Source organism: Alexandromys fortis, unplaced genomic scaffold (assembly GCF_014885135.2).
Source record: "Alexandromys fortis isolate MF-2015 unplaced genomic scaffold, M_Fortis_MF-2015_v1.1 scaffold_38, whole genome shotgun sequence".
NCBI classification, from domain to species: domain Eukaryota; kingdom Metazoa; phylum Chordata; class Mammalia; order Rodentia; family Cricetidae; genus Alexandromys; species Alexandromys fortis.
The window spans coordinates 4650161-4662115 of NW_026067916.1; positions in this window are offsets into that span (position 1 = coordinate 4650161).

Here is an 11955-nt window from a genome sequence, read left to right on the forward strand (position 1 = left end):
CATTCAGACTTAAGAGAGCAGTGGGGAAGCCTTTTGTTGCCCCACTGTACAAGTTCTTCTCTTAAGTTTTTTTTTTAAAAAAAAATCAGCTTTTTCATAATGGCTTAACCAGAGGCAATACCCAATATTGTCTGTAAAGTGCAAGCAATATATCTTCGAAGCACTTGAATAATATTAGTATTTTGACTGAGTGTAGGAGAGAAAATAATCTATAAAGGCAAAGATAATACAATTTTTAAAAGAAATTTCCACATGCCATAGGATTGCATTCAGCTTGCAGACAAAGGGCTCCAGAAATAAGAAGTGCTTAAAGAAGGGAAAAATATAAATGCATGAAATCATCCATGCTAGCTCCAGTTTGTGTCTTCCTGTGTTGCTGATGTGTCTGAATGATCAAAGCAGTTCTGAGTTCCACAGTCCAGGATCAAAAGCTGCCTTTGTGTTTTAAAATGAGCAATTTTCTTAGCTGTCATTCAACCTGCTGATGTGCTTTCTTAATCTTCCTTTGTATGTTGCTTTTCAAGATAAATCCACGCCGTTGCTGGAGAGGTAAACATAACCTTTTTAATATCATGTCCTCCATGGACTCCTGATGTTTCTGTAAATGTCAAATTTCTCTCATTGACAGTTTTTACAACAGACACCAACTTTAACAGAATTTGAAAGTCTCTTTCCAATATTTCCTTTCAACCAGCTGGTAACAATATCTCCCAATGTATCACTGATCATAACAGTCATATCTGAAATTCTTCAATTACAAATAGGATTGAACTGTTAATTGACCTTCTTCCTTTGCAAACTAAAATGCTTTGAAATTATATTTGTTGCTTCTTGGCACATATTAGAAACCGTGAGTGACTTTGTGTTGTTGGCTACTGTAGCACAATAAACTTATACAAATGCTTGTATTTGCTAATCACTCCCGCAAAGTTAATATATGACTACTTACTAAAAAATTACATAAGTGATTGGAGCGAAACTTTATGAAAGGATAAAACAGCTATATTAAATTTCAGTTTAAAATTATGTAACTGTGCTTTTTATGAAGGATCTGAGCACACTCCCACACATAAGCGATTCACTGAGTGCAGACACTACCACACACTTACACAGAAAGAAACATCTCTCTCCTTTCCTCTTCTTTTTTATCTACATTGTTGAAAAATGTCTCATATCTTGATATCTGTCATAAGTTATTGAAATTTTTATCAAACAGTGTTTAGCTTACTGGTGTTTGAAGGTAGAGTTCTAGTTGCGGCTAAAGTCTATGAATAGGGAGAAGGTGGATCCAGTAAGAAAACCTATTTTCTACCAGCTAAAGCACAATAGCCACAAAAACATAAAGATTAAACATTTTAAAATGTTAGATAGGAAGCAAAGATAATACAATTGAGAATGATGGTTTGGGACTTCTTTAGATGAATAGGTAGATGCTGTATATACTAAAGGACAGAACATTTTAATCAAAACCTAAATGTTAAGAATGGACCAGAGAGCAAAGCTTAGTGAGCAGAGTAGGACCAGAAGATGCTGGTGAGATTACAGGAAGCAAATTCTGAAGTTCTGTGGTCCAACTACAGTTCTGGGTTTTCGTCTGTTACTAATCTAACATATGAGCATGCCAAAGAACTTATGTAAGTTCCTCATGATGAAGGAGAAAGACTTGAACAAGAAGTGCTTGGAACAGACTTTACCGAAGACAGTAGAACATTGACCATGTACACTTCACATTGAATTACTCAGCTTTTCTTGTTGGTCCCTTTAAGCATCAGCACAAGTACTGATATCTTAAATTCCTAAAGCAGTTGATTAGAATACACAGTGTTCAACCATTGCCTTTTTTTCTTTGAAAACAACAGTTACTTAATGGTGGTACCAAATGGAAATAATATCTTAATGGACACGATATTTCAGTATATGAATATCAAGTTTAGTTTCTTATACTGTGATGGACTTAAATACTGAACCTGGCCAAATCAAACCAAAGAAAACATTTATTATTTTTTTACCATACAAATGAACACATACATTCATGTCTTATGGCCACCAGGTGTGAAGCTCACCATCTGGCAGCTGTTACAGATATGCAAACACTAGAAAAAAAAACAGCAAATTTTCACCAGTTTAATTACTCCTGTTTCAGTTGGCAGGGTAAAAGAAGGGCAAAGTGTACTACAAAAAGACGTGGAAAGGAGGGTGAAGTCTGGGACCATAATGTTCCTGAAAGCTTGCTTCCCTTTCCCTCTCAAAAGACAGTTCCTCGCTTCTTATACAAAAGATCATTATGTATGGCCTACAAAATTACACACTGGATTGTTGACAGGAACAAAAAGCAGCACATATATGACTAAGCCAAATACAGAATATTGCTGGGCTGTGGTGGTGCACACCTTTAATCCCAGCACTCGGGAGACAGAGACAGGTGCGTTTTTGTGTGTCTGAGGTCAGCCTGGTCTATAGAGCCGGTTTCAGGACAGCCAGTGCTACACACAGAGAAACCCTGTCTCAAAAAGCCAAAACAAACAAGTAAAAAGGGAAGTAAACACACGCATCTTATATTTGTTAACTTATTAATGACTTTCTTATAGAATATATATTTTGTTAATATCAGTATTTTTTAGTATGCTGCATATGTTCAACATGGTATCATTTTCTTAGGGTTCCAGTTAACTTATATTACAGTTCAAATATCCGAGAAGTATGAATTTAGACATACATTCTAAATGAATTTAAACAGGAAATTCTGGAGTTTTTTGTAATATAGACCTATAAATAAAATACAGTAAAGTGTATTAATATGGTAAATAGAATTAAATTCCCAAAGTAGGAAGAGATCATGTGAAGCAGACAATAGAATGAGTTTTGGACTCAATCTAAACTGGGTTTTAGTCTTAAATCTTTTACCCACCTATAATTACTATGTAAGTTTTAAACAATTATTAAACGGTACAAAGACAACAATACACATACTAACAAGGACAGGGAAAGGCCATGAAGCCCAGCCCTACACAAAGAGCTACAAGCAACTGAAAAATGCTGAGAGCAGAAGAAATAATCTCCCTGCTGGAAATACTATTCATTTTCTGCAAGTTATTTTATTTTCTGTAATTAATCCATGCAATATAGTAATAATACTCAATTATTACAGAGAGAACGAGAATGAAATAATACACAGAAATGCTTAATTATCATGGGTGAATGAATGGTCTGTGTTCCTGACGAACCTATAAAACTCTCCTTTATCACATTTTATTCTTTATACATTTCATAAATACAATTACTATACTAATATCATCTCCCTTTTGGCATATGCAAGCTTTGCAGTTATTGTTTTGTTTACAGTGTCTTCTAAGATCTTAGAACACTGTATCATGCATGACAAGCACTTATGTATGTAATCAGTGGCATGGTTCTGGCAGTGGCACAGCCCTACTATACCACTATGGCCATGGGATGCAGCCTAGACTCCAGACATCTGTGTGACTTTTGGTGGCACGGTGGCACAATGGACCATGGACATCAATGCAGACTCCGCTGTGGTAAGATCATGGACTCAGACGTGGTGCTAGGCAGCAACCCAAGTCCAGATGTCACTCTGGTTCTGGATAGCAGCAGGCGGTCAACATCAGCCCATTTCTCATAGCTCTTGCTTTGTCAGAACTGCTTCTTACCACAGCATACGGACCGTTCTGCCTCTCATCCTCTCCCACTATTCCACAATATACTTGTTCATTATAATGGGACCCATCTGCCTGGTGCCTTGGCAATGGCTTCAGGCAGGTAAGATCACGAGGACGCAGACTATCCCGTGGGTGTCTTTTGCCTAAGCTGTGCGGCATCAGGCAGGCCTCTAGCTAGATAAGCCAAATATTTTAAAATATTTCCTACTTGGAACTCATGTGCATTCTGCTGGTTTAAAGATTTTTTCCTGGCCTATTACTATTCACTTTCTTGAAAGAGAGAGAGTAATAAAAAAGGAAATGGAATTGCTGAAATTCATAGAGAAGGATCTGAGAGTAGTAATATGTGCACTGATAAAAAAAACAACTAAGAATTATTTAATTATAAATCTACATGAACAACATAAAGTTTAAGTGTTGGCATATGTCTATCCCTTATCCATTCATTATTGTATTATTAAGTAACTACATCTACAGAGTGGAGTATAGCAAAGGCTCATTAGTTACCCATTATGCTAGATTCTTCAACTTCCTGAGCTTCTAGATTAAATTTATTGTTCTCAGTTGTTTTGCTTTTACTCTAGCCCCATGGTAGAGCACCAAAATGTTGTTATTTGTTTTACTGTTTGCTTTTTGAGCTTTTTTTTTTTTTTTGGTTGCTCCCAGCTCCCAAATAACTCACACATGGAGGCTTATTCTTACTTATAAATGCCTGGCCTCAGCTCAACTTGTTTATTGCAGGTTTTCTTATATTAAATTATACCGATGATCTTTGACTCTGGGCTTTTTTTTTTCTTTCTTACTTCTGTATATCTGACTTTCACTCTTACTTCATGGCTGGCTGAGTGGCTGGTTGGTTGGATGGCTGGCCTCTGACATTCTTCTCTCCTTGTTCTTTCTTTCTTTCTTTCTTTCTTTCTTTCTTTCTTTCTTTCTTTCTTTCTTTCTTTCTTTCTTTCTTTCTTCTCTGTTTCTTCCTCTATTTAATACTCTCTTCCTACCAGGCCTGCCTATCCTTTCTTCTGACTCACTATAGGCCATTCAGCTTTTTATTGGACTATCAGGTGTTTTAGGGAGGCAAAGAATCACAGCTTCACAGAGTTAAACAAATACAGCATCAACAAATGCAATTCATCTTTATATCATTAATAAAACGTTCCACAGAATAGACAAATGTATATCCCTAAAATAATAATCCACAATGATTTATTATCTACCGTTGTAAGTAAGCCCTGGAGACTGAGTTTTAGGGCATAGGGTATTAAAAGTGACAGGCCCCATTTCTAGGCTTTGCCAATTAAACATCTTGTACTTGGGTTTTCATTCTATTGTCCAATCTGTTGTCCAAATAAATGAACCCTAAGGCTTCAGAATATGGAAGAACAGCTGGTAAAAATTTCAGGCTCTAACCATTTGCAAAGCTGACCCACAACAACAAAGTATGTTTTGATTTCCTGAAAACAATTATACTGATATTATAAAGCATAAATATTAGGTTGCTTATTTAAGTACTGGTAGTAAAGAGTTATCATGTATGAGTATAAGATGGTACCTTTTATGAAAAGTCCATGAAAAGATTTCCTTCCTAGCCGTGAAATTTTTCTCTTCTGTCTTTACCATTGCCAGATCATCATGACATCATTCTTGTAAAATACTTGAGTGAGTTTGTATTATAGCATCATTATTTATTTTATTTTATTTTCATTTTGTTTCTTAATTATTTGTATGGTCTCTTAAAGGCTGGCTATCTCAAGATGCTATGCAATACCTGGAATTATAAATAAGAAGGAATCTGAAACTTAGCTCACAAACACACATTGCCAGTGGTACAGATCTTTTGGGGACACTCAAAAGAACAATGATATCCTACTATAAAATGGTAAAACGATTGACATGAGTATATGGGTAGATCAATGATGGGGGTTAGCCAGTCTCTCTCTTTCTTGCTTTTTTGCTTTATTCTTTTTTTTTTCTATTTCCATTTCATGATCAGGCTTGTTGGTGAGCAGCAAAAAACTTAGGCCCCATCTGGAGTTGGAGGAAATGTTCACTGTGTTCAAATTTATCACAAATATTGAAAAAAACCAAAAGGTGCATGTTTAATATCTAGTATAATAGTTTTAGAAAGCCATGGTACCTGCTATAGAGTGTGGATTAGTTACCTGTATAACTTAAACACAGGTTGAGAACAATCTGTTTTCAATCATAGGTCAGAACAAGTAGTTTCAGCAGACTGGGAAAGCAGATACTGAGGCCCACATGGAGCATATAGACATGCACACTCACTCTGAGCTAGTTGATGTATTGAGATGTGTTAACATGCACACTCACTCTGAGCTAGTTGATGTATTGAGATGTGTTAACATGCACACTCAATCTGAGCTAGTTGACACATTGAGATAAGTGTTGACATGCACACTCACTCTGAGCTAGTTGATGTATTGAGATGTGTTAACATGCACACTCACTCTGAGCTAGTTGATGTATTGAGATGTGTTAACATGCACACTCAATCTGAGCTAGTTGACAAATTGAGATAAGTGTTGACATGCACACTCACTCTGAGCTAGTTGATGTATTGAGATGTGTTAACATGCACACTCACTCTGAGCTAGTTGATGTATTGAGATGAGTGTTGAGAGAGCACAGCCTTGTCACACTGTGTGCTGCACAGGTACCTTGAGCCTCAGGGTTGGATCTCAAAAGCAAAGGGGCATGGGGTCATCTTAGAATGATTTCACGGCTCAAATAATGTGATAGGTTCTGCAACCCATTGTCTGTTCTGGGGTATTGGTACACTGCGTGAAGAGGTATTGCTGTGATTGTTGTAATAAAAAGTCAAATGGCCAATAACTTGGCAGCAGGTTCAGACAGGACTTCCAGACAGAGAAGACAACTCTGGGAAGAAGAAAGGCAGAGTCACCAGCTGGACATGGAGAGGAAATAGGATGGTCAAAATAGAAGAGAGATAACACCACATAAGAGAACATAGATTAATGTAAGAGAATTGTTATAAGAGCTAGTTTAGATAAACATACACTAAAGGCCAAGCTTTCACAATTAATAAGTTTCTGCGTGGTTATTTGTATACTGGTGGCTGATAAAGAAGCTCAATACACATGGTGCCCAACATGGGGCTCAAATATCCATATTTGAAAGCAGCTTCTGAGGTAGGTTCAACATATAGAGGCATGGGTCTTTTAAGAGGCCCTGCTGTACAGCTACATACTTGAGCAGCAGACACAGTACAATCTCCTGCTTCAGGCAGACACAAAAAATTCCCAGAGTTGGGGTGGAAATGAAGCTCTGGGGCTGGTGACCCACAGCATGAGGCTAGGCTGTCATTGAGCAGAGGAGGGTAGAGGCATCTGCCAGTGCCTCTCTGTTGTGGTAGCCTAGCAGTTTAAGATTTGCCTCTTGTGGTCAGAGTGTGTAGGGATAAGTCCCACCCCTTAGGGGGCGTGTTCGCCTCAGGCTAAAGTTCTCCTATAAAATTGGTGAGCGTGCTCCCAGCGCTCTCTTCTGCTTTCCTGGTCTCCGCGGGAACAGTGGTTCTGTAAGTCTATTCCTCCATTAAAGCTGTCTATATTTTGACAATCTGTCTGCATTCGCTTACGCCGTTACAAGAGTGTACAAAAAGCCAGGTCCAGACATAGACAATTTCTAAAAAAGTGCAATATCCTTAAAAGAATGCTTAGGTGTCGAAGAAAAATAAAAAAGAAAGAAAAGTGTATATAGATAGTCATAGAAAAAATAGGTTAAAAAGGACCAGACACCAGTAAAGACAACTAATTCAGGTGATCCAGCCTCTCCTCTCTTAATTCCTCTGTTGCTGTATCCTCAAAATTCTATATCCATAACAACATTGAAGCTGCTAACTGATATGGTCCAGGCTCACAGACTACTCTAGGCAGACTTCATATAAGCCCTATACTTCCCATCACACAGAGGCTAAACCTAAAAGAATATAGCTAGCTAGCTCTCCATGGACTTGACCATTATCCTAGTTTTTTTCGGGGTCCCCTAAAGATGCTGTAAACCTCAGACAACAGGAAGCAGTATAGAGAATATAGAGATGCCCACATTTCCAAACACAGTGGGGTGGTTTTTCTCTTTTTAATCATTTGGCAGATTATGGATGTTGTTTTCATCTAGGGGGTTGTTTTCTAGTTGTTATTGGTCATGGTCAAGGAAAAAATCTAAACATAGTAGCTTATATTAACATATCTTGTTCTGAAAAAAAGAGTGGATATAGAAATGATAGGATAAAAGGGTAGATGATTAAATGTTCTTATAAACTAAAAAAGGAAAGTCTTAAACATTTTATAATTGGTATAGATTTTTGTATATTGTTACCAATTTAAGATATTTTTATGTAGGAGGTATGTTTTCACTCTTACTTAAGGTATATTAGTATATTGATACAAATTTAAGATTATTTTTGTTTTAATATAGTGTATATATGTTTCTACTCTTGTTTAAGGTATTGTATCTATACAGTTCATTTTAAAATGTAAAGTTCTAGTCAAAGGATATTATTACAAACTGTTTAAGATAATTAAGAAATGCAGGTTAGTAATTGGTCATTTACAACAATCAATTTTGTGGCCAAGTTAGGTATGCTTTCCGGTTCAAACTGATATATAATTTAGACAGACAAAATGCTCTTCACACACTTCAGAGAATATGACATTTAAAATGTTTTAAATAATGTAAGGTTTTTCATGACAGCAAGACATGTCTGCTCCTGTCAGTACCAATTTACTCCAAAAAAGACGATGGACATTGAAGAACCTCTGTATGGACTTTGCTTTTATTGTGGCAAAGTTAGCCACTGGGCAAGGAAGTGCCCTTGCCTCGACTGCTAACAGTATGATGTCCAAAGAAGGCCACTGTCAAACTCTACCAAGACTACATAAATAATTCTTCAAAAACTCCTGCTTCACAGAAAAGTTTGTCAGATATTCTAGGCCTGTAGGCGGAAGATGATGCCCTAATATTGCAGAGGAAACTTGGACAGTCCAGACAGCCGGCTGTCTCTGTCATTTCTATAGTTTTGGAAGTCGTTTGTTCTTCACTTCCTGTTTACTCAGGTAATAATATAGCCTTCTTGGGTCTTTGATGGGGTTGAAGGCCGGATAGTTCTAGTTACACTTTTTCCCATTACTAACTTCGGAAAAGAAATTCATGAAAGATATGTAATGTAAAAGGTTGACAGAATAAAAGCTTAAGTTGTTTATCTATGAAAATGTTTTAAGGTCTAAAGGGATATTTTTGGAATGGTAAAATAAGTTTTAGATATAAAACTGTAGACTGATCAAGATAGAAGAGATAATAAAGTCATTTCTCCAAAATGGCCAGATACAAATAGACTGGACATTGTAAATATACTTTTTACATGGTAATTGTTCTTATTGTATGCAGTTTTACTGTATACGAGTTACAAACCTTCGCCTTTTCTTTAGAAAATAAGGCGGAACTATTGTAGGATATTTGTACACTGTGTGAAGATGTGTCAATGTCATTGGTGTAATAAAACGCTGAATGACCAATAGCTAGACGGGGAGGGGTTGAGAGGGCAGCAGCCTTGTATAGGAAGGGTAAATATGTAGTCAGACACATCTCTCTTGTCTGCCAGTTCCCTGATAAACACTCTGAGGCCTAATATTACTTATAGATGCATGGCCAATAGTTAGCAAGCTTGTTGCTAGCTAACTCTCTTCTGTAAACTAACCCATATTTCTTACCTATGTATTTGCCATGTGGTTCATAGCTTGTTAGCTCTTTTTCTATAGATCCTGCTTCCTTGGAGAATGTCTGGCATCTCTCTGACTCTGCCTTCTTCTTCCCAGAGTTTCTAGCCGTACCACCTGTACTTCTTGTCTGGCAGCTGGTCTGTCAGCTTTTTATTAATCAATGAGAGTAATACATATTCACAGTGTACAGAAAAATTATGCCACAGCCCTTCTTCCTATCTGTTTTGTTAAAAAAGAAGGTTTTAGCTTTAACATAGTAAAATTACATACAACAAAAACAGTTGTCAAGCAACAATTAGAATTAGAGAAAATAATCTATTTTCTAAGTGAGTCTAAGATTTACACATAATTTGCAGTTTGTCATAACTAAGGGAAACTACAAGTTTAACTATTTAGTCTTTACCTCCTTCCAACACCCCAGAAGGATGAAATGTTACCTAATGACGGGGACATCAGGCTGCCTGGATAGTTACCCAAAGTTCCTCTGTAATTTTGGGACATCCAGCTCTGGACTAGAGCCCTATGATATCTGCTTTGTTTTAGTCTGAGTCTGTCTGTACTGCACATCTGCAACCTTTTCTGACTGCATTGACTGCATGAGCAAAAATCCTAAACCCACCACGCAGCGTGTATCCTTCTGGCCTCGAACTCACAGAGATCCGCCTGCCTCCGACTCCCGAGTGCTGGGATTAAAGGCGTGCGCCACCACCGCCTGGCTCACAACGTGTATTTTAAGCCCACAAGCAGTGGCTGAGAGATGCCTCTCGATACTGCGACCTGCGGAAGAGAGCACAGGGACACTTCAGGCCACCAAGCTCATGGCAGGTGGAAGCATCTCCATCCCGCAGGCAGCTGTTTGGAGATGCGTCTCTGCACTGCAGCTGGTATGAGACTGGGGGACTAGGAAGCAGCATTTGTCTCTGTTGCTGTGCGTTTAGAGCGTTTTTTTTTTTTTCTTAAACTTTCTCAGGTTTTATATGGAAATTCTTGCTGAACGTTTGGGTGCCATATGTAGTCATACATTTCTCTCCTGCCTGCCAGATCTCAAACAACCAGTTCAAGCCTTAATATTACTTATAAATACTTGGCTGCTGGCTAAGCTTGTTACTAGCTAACTCTTCCATAAATTAACCCATGTTCCTTTACTATGTATTTGCCATGTGGCTCATGGCTTTTTACCTCATTTTCTGTATGTCCTGCTTTCTTGGCGGCTGTTTGACATGTCTCTGACTCCACCTTCTTTCCAGAGTCCTCTGTTACTGATTTTTCCAACAGTACTTCCTGCCTGGCTACCAGCTGGTCAGCTTTTTAATAACCAATGAAAGTAATACATATTCACGGTGTATAGAGGATTATTCCACAGCATAAATACAATATTTCAATTTATGTCAATAAATATTATGAATAACACTTAGTGGAATCTGTGGAGGCTAAAAATATGAGACACTAATTTAGACCTCTACACCATAGACTTAAGCTTTGTGGATCAGGGAATAAAAAAATATTATCACTAATAGCAATGATGATAATACAAGGTTTAAGGGAACAGCAAATTTTATTTAGCTGAGAGGTGATCTGGCAATTACTAAAGGGAGCAGCAGGCTATAACTTTGTCTTGAAGAAGCATTTGACAAGCCAAAAAAAGGGACTGAGGGACATTATGTCAAAGTCAAACCACCCTGTAAACACCGAAAGCACCCTACTAAGGATAGGAACTGCCTTCCTAAAAAGCACAGGACTTACGACAAGATGCAAATACGACAGTGCTTTATCGTTGGTCAATCTGAAGAGCACGGTTTACTGCTTCTGTATTTTCTTTGTTTTCCACTTTGTTATTTTGGAGAACTTCATTAGTCTCACAGAATCCCAGTGCAAAGCCTTCCCCATATCTGTCACCCTGCTTCACCGGCTGCTGGCATCTTCTACAGCCACTGCACAGCCTCAAAACTGGGAAGTTTCCTTTGGTGAGCATTGCTGTTATTCAGAATGCCAGCCCAATTGAAATTTTGACCTTTAATTTTTTTTTTTTTTGTGTGTGTGTGTGTGTGAGACAAGGTCTCATGTATCACGTAGTCCAGACTGGCCATCAACTCCCTGTACATCTGAGGATGCTCTTGAAATGTTCATCTTCCTGCCTTAGTATCTTAATCGTTGGCATTGCAAACATTGGGCAACATGCTTGGCTTATTCAGGGTTGAGGACCAACCCCTCGGCTTTGTGTAGGATACACTAGTGCTCAACCACTGAGATACATCTCCAGGGGTTTCTTGCCCTTTTAATGAGGTGGATGGGAGAGGTTTGATTTTTTTTTTTTTTTTTTTTTTTTTTTTTTGTGGGAATTATAAAATCCTGACGATACTGCAAAGGAGTAATAATGAGAAAATAGAATAGATGAAAGGCCACTGTTAAATATGCCAAATAGAGGGTAGGAGCCCCTCCCGAAACTGTGCAGCTGTTGAATAATTACAAGGCCAATTTGCATGCCAGGAAGGTTACACTCCAACCTAATATTTATATGT